A 15,785-nucleotide genomic window follows, 5' to 3' on the forward strand; every position below is an offset into this window, starting at 1 on the left:
TTGTTTAGTCGGCTATATTTACACAGGTTGCTACACTAGACCACTATTAGTCGGATACAAAAAGTCTACATTTCGCCGTTAGCGGCCGTCGAAAGTTGTGAAAAGTAGGGCGACGGTGAGATTCGATTCTATGATCTCTGGCACTCAAGTCGGCTACGCTGTCCATTCGGCCATCAATGCTGATATATTAGTATAGACTTTCTGGCCGTATTAAAAGGTGACATTGCCCACCTGTGTTCATTTTAGGGTAGTGCGCATTGTTGAGGAAACTAAATGTATTGGGAGCCCAATAAGCCTATAGCGATTACAATTATTATGTTTAATCAATACGTATTGAATGATTTTGGCGGGGGCGGCGCCGCGGCTGTGTTTGACTGTGTGTGTTGCTGTCAGAAATGTAATTCAGAGTAGCATGCTGTTTGGACGTTTCCACTTTACAGTGAGTGACTACACACAATCACGGTAATTAATTAACACTCTACCGGCTTACCGCGCCTTAGTACCAAGGATAACTTTTACATGGTCTAAAGATAGTCGTTGAAATGCTGTATTTAAAACGACTACACCCAGACCGTCCAGACGTATACCTTATAGTGATGAATGGCTATTAAAATCATTTTACACCAATATTTGGCTATCAGTTCTGCAATGTGCAGTTGTTTTTTAAATAAATATTTATTAAAACAGGGATTAACTTCAATTGTCTAAATTCTGTCTAAATATAAACGTAGATACGCCGACTATACTTAGTCGGCTAAATCTCGGCTAGATCTAAACTATACTTAATAATGATCAACGGATATTATAATTATGTTAGTCCAATATTAGGAGATCAGTTAAGCACCCTACTGTTGTTTTTTTAATAAATAGTTATCGAATTATGGAATAAATTGCAAAGTATATTTTCGGTGTGAATATAACCGGATTCTAGCTGGTTGAAATGATGGCTAAAAAATAACTAGTCGTGTAATATCCGACTATTGCTCAGTGGGTTGGGTGGTATTGAATTAGGTGGTTATGAATGAGCGGGGTCAAACGCAATCCAAGGTGAGTGGACAAGTTAGCTTCAGAGACAGTGAAGTGTCAAAAAACTTGTTTGTCAAAAAACAGCCTCATGGTGGCGCTATAAAAGGCTGATGTGAAAAATGCAGGGAAAGGGTTTTTCCTTGGCCTCTAGGGAGTGCGCTTACAAAGTTTGAAACTGGTCAGTGGAGTTAGGTAAAACGACAAATCGGCCTGTTATAGCGCCACCATGAGGCTGATTTAAAAAAATGTAAGTGGCATTTCTTCCTCGGCCTAGTGGGAATGTGTGTGTGCGATTTCATGAAAATTGCACTTTGCGGTTGAGATTTGAGGCATTTTGTTCAAAACGGCTCAATCCTACAAACTTTGGAAGCCAATCTTAGCCAATCAGGATGGAATATGCTAAATCGGACAGATCCATGTCGATCACATGACTGTTGAGATACTGCCTACCGATTTGTAGGATTTTTGGACAAAATCTGTAAGAGTAGTGTACAGAAATGTGTTTGCAAACATCGGCCTCATGGTGGCGCTCTAAAAGGCTGATGTGAAAAAAGCAGGGAAAGGGTTCTTCCTTGGCCTCTAGGGAGTGCGCTTACAAAGTTTGAAACTGATAGGTGGAGTTATAGGTAAAACCACAAATCACCCTGTTATAGCGCCACCATGAGGCTGATTTCAAAAAATTTAAGTGGCATTTCTTCCTCGGCCTAGTGGGAACGTGTGTGCCCGATTTCATGATAATTGCACTTTGCGTTTGGGAGTTGAGGCATTTTGTTCAAAACGGCTCAATCCCACAAACTTTGGAAGCCAATTTTAGCCAATCAGGATGGAATATGCAAAATCGGACAGATCCGTGTCGATCACATGACTGTCGAGATACTGCCTACCGATTTATAGGATTTTTGGGCAAAATCTGTAAGAGTAGTGTACAAAAATGTGTCGCTAGAACAGGCCCATTTGAAAAATGTAGGGCAGAGGTTCTGAATTGGCATCCAGGGACTAAAGTTTGACAGTGACCAAGCCAACGGCGCCGGAGATTAGCTGGTAACAGACGGACGGACACACACACACACACACACACGCACGGACGGACGGACGGACGCACGGACGGACGGACGGACGGAGACGAAAACATACTCTTCCCCCATGCCTTCGGCTGGTGGAGACAATAACAAAAACAACTTGGGTATATACCGGTAGGCCTACTGTACAACTACATATTAGCAATAAATCACAAATGTCTTCCAACCCCACTCTCTGTCCTCTTTTCTTGTGAAGGATGATGATTGCATGTAATCATAACATTCTGGCTTGTACCTCTTCGTTAATTTAAAACATTCACAATCCTATTCTATGCTATATTAAAATTGGCTAATGGGAGGGTGGGTGGGTGGATGGACATAAAAAGAATTTGATCACATAACATAACATGGGATAAATAACCATATCCACTATTAAAGGTAGTTCCTGGAGGTCAGACAAAATCACATACTGGGAGTTTCTATGCTTGGTGGCATGTTAATTAAGATGTAAACAACCTTGGCCCGTTCAGTATATTTGTTACCGGATGTTTGGGTAACTCAGGACGTTCTATGTAAGAGCGCTTGTTTTGTCGTTCACCACACACCAATCACCACCAGGTGGCGACGACAGCCCATAGAGTTATAATGCGACAGCCATTCACTAGTGAAGGCGCTGACGTCACTCGTTTGCGACTCTTTCTTTATTTACTAGCCTAGCCTAGCCTAGCCTAGCCATTAGCTCCATTGTAGTCACTTGGACAGGGCGTTTATCGTGGGCTTGCCCAGGCCTTACGGCCTGGGCATAAATATAACGATTGCATTCACCACGGCTTCGTAACTCGCGCGGCAATGTCGTGGACAATCGAGCGGCTCCGTTCCGCCCCGTGCTGCACGACGAGTGCTCCGTTTCTCGACCGTCCTGTTTCTCTAACAAACCGTGACATATTCATTCATTCATTAAGGTGATGATGGTGTAAATTAAAACACTGTTTGTTCCAAACAATAAAGGAATCGTAATACTGTTGTCATTTTATGGTTTGTCATCATGGTTTATTGCACGTTTTCCCATTATGCTCATTGGACTAGTGGTTATCTTCCAACACGTGACTCTCATTCACCATGCCAGCTAAACATTGTATTTCACACATCAACTGACAGGCGCTCACACTGCATCGTTTGTAGAATTTATTCAACATTCTGCCACTTTTAGCGTATCGGGCAAATGATTTGGATGGCCCACTCTGTGAAACACCGGAGGCTGACGCAGTGGCATTTAGCCACAGAGATGAGTGTAAGCCTGAGTGGCATCTCTCCCTACTCGCCATGTCTGTGGAGTGAGTCATCGAAAGAATATATAATACCTGATTAATACCTGGTCGTCACACACGGAAATTGCCGATCTACAAGCCCACAACCCATGGCATTGCGATACGTTGTGAGCTTGTAGATGGAGTTTAAATGAACTATAATCCTAACAAATGGTGATTGATTATAGATCAGTGGTTCTCAAAGTGGGGTCCAGGGACCCCCTCAGGACCAAATGGACCCTTACAGATCTGTAACTCTGAAAGGAATAACCCCACAAGGGTCCATTTGGTTCCTTTTGTAATCTCTCAGAGTTATGGGGGTCCTTGAAATAAAGAAGTTTGAGAACCAATAATATACAGTAGATGTTGCAGGAAAGAAATCACCCTGGCCACAATATAACTTCCGGTTGGTTCTAGCGGAAGTGGCGGAAGTGCTGCGTTTAATGTACGTTACGTCATGCGTTGCAGTCTTCCGGTGAAATTCTCACGGCGCAAGTTGAACGGTCTCTGCCTCATATTGTCACCAGGCTTTTCTCTTCGCAGATGAGTAAGCGCCTGGCTACGCAAGGCTAGAAAGAAATAGGGAAAAAAGTGTCTGTTTACAAAGGTCAGCTGAGGTCCTACCACACTTGTAAAAGATAACATTGCCCCCAACTCTCACAACGGGAAGGCAACAGGAGGTGACTTTTTCCAAATGTGAAGGGGTGGCCTTTTCGGAAAAGATTTGATCATTAATCATTCACTGATTGCCCCGGCTCCATTTTTCAATCTGGAGCCCATCATGGCTTCAACAGTCAATACAGAAATAAGAATGATAGAGTCAAACAGAAATCAATGCCCCAACTATTACATTCCAACTGCTTGGGAGGGGGGTTCTTAGTTCAAATATGATTATTTTGGGGGGTCGCGGCCTGAAAAGGTTGAGAATCACTGCTCTAGACAAGTTGTTCTCTGAAGTGGGGTCCTTGAGGGGTGCCAGGGTGTTCCCCAGAAAAAACGAGGAACAAAATTATTTCTCTGGCTAGAACATTATCATAGGTGTCACTCTCTAACCACAGTATGGACAGTTGTAGATTGTGTACTAAATGTTATCTAACAATCTTCTCTCATAGTGGTCCCATCGGGAAGTATATTCAAATTTGGAGGTACTCGACACGAAAATGTTTGAAAACAACTGCTCCAGACCAAGTGGGGTAAACTGAAATATGCCATCTGTCTCCTCACAGCAAACCATGGGATGTTGAGCATCTCCTACAAGCTATATTTAGTATAGAGATGCCTTCAGGGACGTTTCTGGCCTCGTAATCTGAAGCAAGGTTGTATGGCCTTTATCTTGGTACTGTATATTGTCTTCAGATTCAGCCAGGTACAATAAAGCAATGTTCAGCAATTTGGAAGTAGTTCATACGTGTATAGTATATTTGAAGCAGAGTGGAATAAACTGTAAAACAACAATGTTGAGATCATGCCACTTCTTCCTCTGTAGTTGTAGCCCTTAGAGTAGCAGCCACTAAAGGGCCATTCACACTGAGCACTATAACTACAACTATAACTATAAAAAGTATAGTTTTAAAAATCATTCTAAGCCAAGTGGATGGCAGTGTTTACACCAACTATATAAAAAAATCACACCCGTGTGAAGTGGAGCTGTGTGTGTGTGTGTGTGTGTGTGTGTGTGTGTGTGTGTGTGTGTGTGTGTGTGTGTGTGTGTGTGTGTGTGTGTAGATCATGTGTACCGATTTTTGTGACATTTGAAGAAAATATGTAGGAAAAGGAGCAAAAAGTGTGTTTTGGAGAAAATTCAAGATGGCGGAAAATCTATCCTGGCGCAAATGGGCGTGGCCTATATGAGGAGATGCGTCATGACCCAAGGAATCCAGGGAAAAGGGAATTTTAATTTTCCGACCTACGGTTCAAGAGTTACAGGCCGAAACGTAAAGTGGACTGTTATAGCGCCACCATGAGGCCGAGTGACGAATTTTTTTTTTATTTAATCCTTGATATCATTATAAATCTCCTCTCCAAGTTTTGTAACTGTAGCCCCTATGGTTTGCGAGAAAAAAAATAATTGAATGTGAGTTTTTGCCATTCCCATTATAAGTCAATGGGGAAAATTAATTCACTAATAAATTAATATCAATTAAACGATACAACTTTTCTCTTAGAAAAGTAATAGCACACGATTCCCGATGAAGCCGGTCAATTTGACATATGGCGCGAGTGTGTGGTGCAAAAACTGTGGGACTAGTGGCGTGCCGAAGTTTAGGAAGTTCAGGCTACATACACACAGACAGACACACAGACAGACCCACACAGCCACGTATAGGGAGCCTGTGTTTCACACAGCTCCAAAAATATACAATGGTGAACAATATAGTTATCTTGATAGTTATTGTGCGCAGTGGGATTGGTGCTTTATGCACTGACCTCTCACCACCAGTTCCTGCAGACCAGGGAGAGAGTAAGACAGATGTATGATTCTACCGTAGTACCCCTAGACCCTGGACACAAGGTTGGGATGGAAAAAACATCTCGTGTGGGTTCAAAAGGCCTTAACTTTTAGTGGAAGAGGATGACGATACATGGAATGAACATCTTTTTTTCTCAGTGAATATTTTTCAAGCTCCCATATTATAGAGTTGGTCAGACTGGTGAATGCTTAGGAGGCAAGCAACATTTCGAGTGATTTGTGATTAATTGTGACTAATAATAAAGGCGGTAGCGCTGTCGCCTCACAGTTAAAAGGTCCTGGGTTTGATATCCGCCGGGGGACACTGACACGCTGTCGGCGTGTTCTCTATTCCGTGTCATCAGCACCTACACCCTAGGTGGGGTTGGCTAAAGGGCCTTTCTGTGTGGAGTTTGCATATTCTCCCTGTGTCTCCTAGGGCAGATACCCTCACAAAAACATGCAGTAATCCTGGTCTCTATAATGCCTCTCCCTGGCCAGCCAGGGCACCTGATGGAGGGGAAAGGAACTGGTTGGAATAACGTGTTCCTTCCACACGCTACGTCCAAACGGGGAAGCTCCCCCCTGTCAGGTGATAAGAAGCGGCATTCTCACTCCTCATGCACTGAAGGAAGCATGAGCTCAGTTCGGGGCCCTCCCCAGGTTGGCAGAGGGAGAGCAGAGCCCAGGATTACAGTTTAGGCAATTGGCACTGGGTGAAAAATGGGTTACAAAATTGTGGGATAAAAATGTAGGCAAAAGAAAAAGCACAGAGCCTGAAGGGTTTTGTCGACCTCTAACAGACACACCGTATGCCACATTGCACCTTGAACCTTGAACTTTGTATGTCACAATGCTTGGAAGCAACTGACTGTGACTGCACACTCATTGAAGCAAAACAACCGCTAAATAAATCCATAGACTACATCAACAGAAAGTGGAAACATTCTTTGGATGTGCAAGCATTGTGTGACCACAAGTAGACCTACACAGTACTGTGTCATGGATGTTTTCCAGGTGTTTATTAGGGACAAAATTATATCTGAAACTACTAAAATGCTCATGCTGCGTGTTCATTTGCCATTTTGTTTTAAAATTAAAATGTATAAGTGTACTGTAGATGTTGCCCGAAGGTATAGCTGAATGAGACACTTGTTGAATCAAGATTTGATCAGGTTTAACATGGAAGGGAGTTAACGTGACAATAGATATAGTAGGCCTACTAGGTTCTGGGAAGTGTGAAAAGGCAATTACCTTGAGTGACACGAATGCTTGCTATGTTCTTTTTCTCTCTGCTGCCCGCCGGGCTGTTTTGGTTGGGTGGACTATAGCCCTGAGGCGCTAACTGTACTGCCCCCGACGTCAGTGTTAAAGAAGGTCAGTGCACCCCGGCAGGGCGGATACAGCCAGACATATGTACAGTACAGTACATGAATGTATAGTTACTGTACTCCTTCCCCTGGGGCAATGGAGACATGAAGAAACCAGCACGTGTGATATATTTGCTATCCTAGTTCTGCTGACAAGTCAGGCCGTTTTGTCCCCATAATATTTTTATGTATTTTTCCCCATGAGGCAGTGTGTGTCTAGAATACGGTAGAGTACAGTACAGTCTACGCTGTCTGGGGGTTTTCTCTAGAAATAAAACTGCCATGTGGACACTGTTTTAGACCCCCTAAATAGTGTGTTATCAGGCGACGGCTAATTAAACACCTTAAAACTTCCCCTTGACAGACTGGATTTTAAATACAGTTTAAAGCTTATCTTTGCATCCACCTAAAGCAGGGGTCTTCAACGTTTTCAGGCCAAGGACCCCTTAGTCGAGAGAGAGATGAAGCAGGGACCCCCACAACCCATAGATACTGTATAGTTTCATTGTTTGACAGCACAATCATCAGTGTATTTTGGGTTCATGTAAATTTGTGTTTCCAGATATTTAACCACTTGAGGGAGTCTTAACCAGTAAGACTCCCTAATAGGGAGATAAGCGACCGTCAGGTCGCAGTGTGGTTTTAGGGCAAAATGTGTAGGAGTAGTGTCCAGAAATGTGTTTGAAGAAATTGGCCTGATGGTGGCGCTATATGGGACAGATCCATATTGATGAGATGAGTGTAGACAAACTGTGTACCGATTTGCGTGATTTTAGGTCAAAATCTGTAGGAGCAGTGTCCAGAAATGTGTTTTAAAAAGTGGCCTGAAGGCGGCGCTATATGGAACAGATCCATATGTTGATGACATGAGTGTAGACATACTGTGTACCGATTTGCGTGATTTTAGGGCAAAATTAGTAGGAGCAGTGTCCAAAAATGTGTTTGAAAAAATCAGCCTGATGGTGGCGCTATATGAGACAGATCCATGTTGATGACATGAGTGTAGACATACTGTGTACCGATTTGCGTGATTTTAGGGCAAAAATTGTAGGAGCTGTGTCCAAAAATGTGTTTTGCAAGAATCTGCCTGACGGTGGCGCTAGAAGAGTGTCATGTGTAAATTGATGGGTGGAGGTTGTGGTTTGGCAGGCAAGGAGTATGTGTGCAAAGTTTGGCATGGATCGGGGCAACGGTTGCGGAGATATGAGCAGGGCAAAAGTGTGACGTGTGACAGACAGACGGACTGACTGACGGACTGACGGACAGCTGGTGGAGGTTTTGATAGTAAGTGCGACCTGACGGTCGCAATAAACTTGACCTATCACTCTGTTCTTAGTCTGCTCTTTTTCCCCTCTACACGAAACCTTGTTCCCAAAAATAGCCCATCTACAAGCGCGAGGCGGTGTGAGCTTGTAGATCGGCTATTTTTGGCTAAGGGTTCAAATGGTTAATATAGAAAAAGAGAAAAAAAGCTTCTATAACACAAAGATTTGGAGGGCCCCTTGTAGTAACTCTAAGGACCCCCTAGGGGTCCCGGACCCCCTGTTGAAGACCCCTAACCTAAACTATTGAAACAACTTTCAGTTTAAAGTGACAGACAGCTTAAATGAACCAGAAACTTTTCAGGTCTTTTCCGCTGAAGGATTAACATTATTGCAGGTGCTTTGCATTATTGCCATCTCTTTCGGTGGTGCGCAAACACCCCAACCCTTTTTCAAATGTCATTCTGTACAGGATGTTGCATAATCAATCTAACATAAAGCCAGCCATTGTCTGTAACAGTCTTGAGGTTAGCAATAACTTCCTGCAAGACTTAATATTTGTACAAATTGAAGTATGTTTGTGTTCAATGTTTTAAATTATATCGGTAACTTAAGTTGACACAGTGCTTCTCAAGATTTCAGAGTTCAGACATAAGGAATGATTAATTTAGAAATGAACCCTAAAGCCCCCAGGTGTGCAGGTGTGGAGAAATTGTGCATGTGGGATGTTGACATTCATCCAACCAGAATAAAAGCCGTTGGTACTGTAACACCCTTCAGCGTATGATCTTGAGCAAATGAACAAACTGTTCAATGTTTGTTCACATGACAAAGAGTCGGTTGCGACAAACGGCTTTTGAAGCAGGTGGCAATTAACTTTCAGTGCAATCAATTCAATTATTTTTCTTAAATAGACTTTTTCTTTACCCAACAAACAAATTGATCATCTTTTTCTTTACCCAACAAACAAATTGAACATCTATGCCCATGTCTATAATGCATACATAAACTTTATGAATATTGTTGAATATTATATTGCTAGTCCTTACCGTTCGAACATAGTGCTCCGAAATATGTGCAGTTTGGGTTATGGGGTGTGCACAGGATATGAGGGATTGGATGTAGGAGTCTTAGAAGTAATTGGAGAACCCAGACGTATCAGTGGTGTCAGTTTCTCCAAATCTTTTGGGCACTGTTTCAGCATGCCGCTGGCTGTTTCCATGGTGGCGGTATCAGTGATGTCAGTCATCTCCAAATTTGGGCACTGTTTCAGCATGCGGCTGTTACCATGGGCGGAGACGCATGCGGCATGCGCAGTACAGGCGGCAGTATCAGTGATGTCAGTTATCTCCAAATTTGGGCACTCTTTAGTATCAGTGATGTCAGCATGCGTGTATATCAGACAGACATCAGACAGAGAGACATTCTGTCAGTAGGATATTGTACAAGAATATATGAGTTCTTAAAACCTTTAATTTTGCGACCGTAGGTATATACTGTGGTTCTATGGGTTTGTCGCTCTGACATCATGCTTTGACATCACTGTGATGTCAGGGGAACCACTCTTAACAGAATGGGTTTGCCGCTCTGACATCACGCTCTGGCTTCACTGTGATGTCACACTAACAGAATCCCTTTTATGCCCATATATGGAGCTCCCTGATGTAATCAATATTAAGCCCATATCTAACAGGACTTCATATAGGAATGCCCATATATGGAGGCCATATCGGCCACATATACCACACTAACGGCTGGTTCTACAGTCAGGGATCTCCATGTATGGGCATAAAAGAGTATGATGTCAGATGTCATAGACATCATAGGACTTTCACATAACGAATAACTGAGTAAGCATGTTTGGGCTCTCACAGCGCAACTCCATATACAGTACAGGGATCTCCATATATGGGTACCAGGGGTCTACATTCTAACTGGTCCGATATACATCACTGGCCAGATGGCCAAGAATTGGCGCCGCATGTCGCCATGAGGCGTCTTACTAGTAACTGTAATTATAGAGCGTCAATAAGGAGATTATTGCGACTGTTAGGTCGCAAGTTACTATGAAACCTCCACCGGCTGTCTGTCAGTCAGTCCCTCCGTCAGTCAGTCTGTCCGTCACGTCACGTCACACTTTTGGCCCTACTCTTATGTCCGGCACCGTTGCCCCTATCCATGCCAAACTTTGCACACACACTCATGGCTGTCAAACCACAACCTCCGCCCCTCATTTCTCACTTCTGTTCTAGTGCCACCATGAGGCTGCGTGTATACATGCAACCTGACGGTCGCTTATCTCCCGATTAGGGAGTCTTACTGGTATTACATTGTTCATTTATAATGCATTATAGACATGAGCTTCATAGGAAGTGTCAGAAGGAGAACCAGAAATGGTGTGATAGACCAGCAATTCGTGAGTAGGCCTATATGTGTTGGTATATAACTGACCATATAAGTCATTATAGAATTCTTAAGGAAACCATTCATGAGCCATTGCAGTAATTAATGATTATTAGTTAGGAACCAAACTGACTCTTACAGGTCTAATGCACAAATGGATCCAAAGAGGGGATCCTTACGGGTCCATTTGGTTCCTTTTGTATTGTACACTCTCAGAATTAAATGAACACTGGGGATTTTACAGTGTAGTTTGGAGTCCCAGAGATCAAAACATACACTGTATGAATCATCAGCTACAATGCAGATCCTAAACAGCTTAATGATTGATCAGATCAGATGAGCAGGGATGGGAACAGGGATTAACACCATTTCACCAAGAGGATTTCACTCTTCACCTATATAATATATGATGGATGAATCAGTGATCATTGTTTGTGGCTTTGACGTCGAGATTAAACGTATTTTAGGGTTGACTACAGGCATTATGTCACATGATATGGGGTTATGAGGGGGTTATATCAGATTACTAATGTATGGGTTATGGCTCATGGAATAGGTCATGGCATGGCAGATTGTGTGGCATATTCATCTCTTTCAGCTCTCTTTTTTTAGATCCTGTAGTACTACTCCAATCAACTAGCACAGCTTAGGCCTACCTTTGATTAAAAAAAGCTTTTGCCTAGTATGGTTTAATAGCAGAATGTACGTTGTTAGTTGGCCATTCTCTCGAGACAGAGTCTCTAGCTACCGGTAGTAGCTGGGACAGACCGAGTGGGCGTTCCCTTTTCTTTGACGATGGAACCATCACCAGTAAGACTCCCTAATCGAGAGATAAGCGACCATCAGGTCGCATTTATACACAAATTGGCCTTAGCAACCTCATGGTGGCGCTAGAAGAGGGGCATGTGAGAAATCAGGGGAGGTTGTGGTTTGCCATCCAAGGAGTGTGTGTGCAAAGTTTGGCATGGATAGGGGCAACGGTGCCGGAGATAAGAGTAGGGCCAAAAGTGTGACATGACGTGATGTGGCGTGGCGTGGCGTGGCGTGGCGTGGCGTGACGTGACGTGACGTGATGGACAGATGGAGGTACTGACTGACTTACGGACTGATTGGCGGACTGACTTACAGACAGCCGGATGGAGGTTTTCATAGTAACTTGTGACCTCACGGTCGCAATAAAATGCAGCAATGCTATATGAAAAATCACAACAGTGTGAAGCGAGTGGTGCAGGCTTGATTATGTCACATACCTCTGTCAAGAGCTTGCTTCTCCTCTTGTTCTTTCCTGAGGCGTTTCCTCAATTGCGGTGTAATTTGCCCCTGCCTGCAATGCAGTTGTTCAACAATCAATCAATCAAGTGCCAATCAACAGGGGTCATGCCCCAAAGCTAGTTCTTAAATACTTCACGTGCAACAATGCATGAAGTACTGTAGCCTATATAATTACAGCAATGTGCTGCTTTTCAAAAAGTACATTATGTCTATGTGCATGTGAAATGGTGGAAAAAGGTACTTTTTACTGAAGTAAAAGTATCAATACTGCAATGTAGAAACAACTAAAAGTCAGGTAATCAATGTTTACTTGAGTAAAAATACAAAAGTATTGGCATCAAAATATACTTAAAGTAGCAGAAAGTAAAATTACTCATTGTGCAGATTGCAGAATGTTCCATTTCACAAGTTAAAATAGCAGCTCAATGTACTGCAAATCCTCTGAAAATCTATTGTCTTGCCAATGGCAGAACACGTGAAGTCTTGAAATGGCACATCTGTATAAGCTTCACTTTGCGACGCATTGTGAGCTTGTAGATCGGCTATTTTCTAAAGACCGAAACGTATCTAGGGCTGAAGAGGTTAATCTGTATGTTTTGTAATAATAATCAAAATCTACAAAGTAACTAATAACTAAAGTTTTCAAATAATTGTAGTGCAGTAAAAGTACAATATTTGTCTCAGAGATGTAGTGGAGTAAAAGTAAAATAAAGTAATATTGGAAATACTCCAGTAAAGTAAAAATAACACAAAATTGTACTTAAGCACTTAAGTACTTAAGTTACTTTACACCACTGCTGGCACATATGGGCCAACATTTCAGATAAAATGTCAGAGTGGGCGTGGTCCTGAACTATAATACTATGTGGTAATGAACATGTCATAGAGAGAGAATGCAAGAGCCCTCACATACCTCACAATCTCACAGCACAACTTCTCCAGAACCTTATATCCCAATCCCAGTGATTAAAAAAGGTCTTGGCATTGACAGTAAAACCAACAATTCACTGAAATACTCCCGTTTACATGAAGGTTGGAACTGTATTATTTTATTTATTTTTACTGCCAGACATTTTAATGCTTTTCAGTTGACCTCGACAGTATGACCCCTTTTAGCTGGGCAACATTCAGGTATAATCAACCAAGCTCAAATGACAGGGCTCAGATTAGCCTCCAACATAGGTGGATGTAGTAAATCAACTTGTTTCTTTTTTCCTTTTCTTTTCATCTCTGCAGCCCGAATGCCCGATCATAGCCATTATCAAATAAACCATACCAATACCAGCACCTATTAACCTACAGTACAGTACAAAACCTCACCACCTCCTCATATCCTTAACAGGACAGCCTAAACAGACAACTATAATGACTATACACTAAACCAGTGGTTCTCAACCTTTTCAGGCCGCAACCCCCCAAATAATCATATTTTAACAGGGGACTCCCCCATCCTGATGAGCACAAAGAGTTGAGGCGTTAATTCTGTATAACACAGTTCTATGGTGAAAATAGCCGATCTACATGCTCACCACGCATCGCAACGCGAGGCGTTGTGAGCATCGATCTGCTATTTTCACAATTTCTACCTCTAATATTTGACAATTTGTCCAATGTTTAATTTGTCATTTTAGAGGTATTAAAAAGTTCTTATATTGTCACTTTAGAAATGTGCAGACACCCTCTATACACTTAAACTTTATGTTGGTGTTTTTACTGTTGAGACAGAAAACAATATTGCACATTAAGTTAATCATCTGGGGACCCCTGAAAAATAATTTGGGGACCCTTCTGTGGGTCCTGACCCACAGGTTGAGAACCACTGCACTAAACCAGTGATGCTGCTCTCTAGTATCTACCCCTGGAGGCCCCTCGAAATCTGCTCGGCTCAGTTACAGCAGTGGGGAAGGGGACGTTGTGCCCATCCTCCTGTGGAACAAACCTTCTCCATTGCTCGCAGGAGCTCTCATTACAGAAGCTCCCGTCGACCCTCTACAAAAGGCAGCCACCTCCATCCATCAACTCTATTGATCCCAGCCCCTCCTGGTGTGGTACCTGTCCATGTTTAAGGCTAAGTGGGAAGGATGGTGGAGGCGCGGCGTGATATTTCAACTCTCCACTGAAAGCTTTGTCCCCTGGGAAACGCTGCAAGGTGAACCCGGCCGGCTGCGGTGTCTTAAGAAAGGGTTTTCTGCAGATCCAAAATGAAGAAACACTCTGAGGAGCACATATGATTTTTCATGCTCTGACCTCTGCATGGTTATCTGTTTTCTATTGGTAATGTTGCTGTTTGCACTGGAAATAACACTATACAACATCTTTATAATTATACAAGCATGTGTTGTTATTGCGCTCACATGTCGCTTTGTGATGTGTCAAACAGCGTGTTAAAATTTCAGTAGCCAGCATTATTGCTAGGGTTAAATATAGGCTCAGTCTCTCCCACCCCTTCCTCCTTTCCCTCCCTCTCTCTCTCTCTCACTATGCCTCTCCCTATCTCCCCTGCCTCCTCCTATCCCTCTCTCCCTCTCCCCTTATCCCTCTCTCCCTGTCAATATCCCACTCTCTCTCCTTCTCTCTACTATCTCTTTGTATTTCTCTCTCGCTGATAGAGCTCTGATCTGACATCACACACAACCTCCATCCCTCTCCAACTCTCTTCTCCCTCAGCATCTATCCCTCCCTCCCTCTCTCTCTCTCTCTCTCTGACTCTGTCTGTTCCTCCCTTACTGATAGATCTCTTGTTTGACATGACTAGAACTGGCCTGGAAAACTCTTAACATTAGTTAGCATTGGATTGAATTTGGCCATGTGCATTACTGTAATTGTAATTTGAAACATTATTATTGAAATAGTATAACTTCCAGTTGAATAATGTGTTCTTGACTCCATCCTAATTTCTTCAGTAAGTGGATTCCATTGTGTGTGTGTGTGTGTGTGTGTGTGTGTGTGTGTGTGTGTGTGTGTGTGTGTGTGTGTGTGTGTGTGTGTGTGTGTGTGTGTGTGTGTGTGTGTGTGTGTGTGTGTGTGTGTGTGTGTGTGTGTGTGAGAGAGAGAGAGTGTGCGTGCGTGTGCGTGGGAGCGCTCGCAAATTTGGATTGAGCTGGGTTCGGGGTAGCCCTGGAGACTCAAACAGCTAGTGTTTGAAATGGTTTGACACTAACTTACCGTTTAGTGTCAACCCGTTTCAAAATCTGTTTGGGTCTCCAGGCTTGGCAGGGGGTGACTGCTGTCAAGACAATCACTGTCACCATTTTAGCTAGATGCTCTCTGAAACAGCCACAACAAGTGTATTTACAGTAGTCCTATAAGTAACTTAGTACACCATAACTGTATTCACTCACACAGTTATATCTGGTCAAAGTACATTTACTTATACAGTACTTAAGTATAATATAGAGGTATTTTTACTTTACTGGAGCATTTCCCATTTTCAATACTTTTACTTTCTCAGAGGCAAATATTGTACTTTTACTCCACTACAGTTGAAAACTTTAGTTACTAATTACTTTGTAGATTTTGACTATTGGCTATTGGCTATTTGAAAATAGCCGATCTACAATCTCACAATGCGTCACATCCTGACACATTGTGAGCTTGTAGATCTGCTATTTGCAAACGTTTTTTTTTTTTTTTTTTTTTTACTACACATTTGAAAACTTGTAAATGGGACATTCTAC

This window comes from Nannobrachium achirus, assembly GCF_963921795.1.
Source record: "Nannobrachium achirus genome assembly, chromosome: 13".
Classification (NCBI taxonomy): Eukaryota; Metazoa; Chordata; class Actinopteri; order Myctophiformes; family Myctophidae; genus Nannobrachium; species Nannobrachium achirus.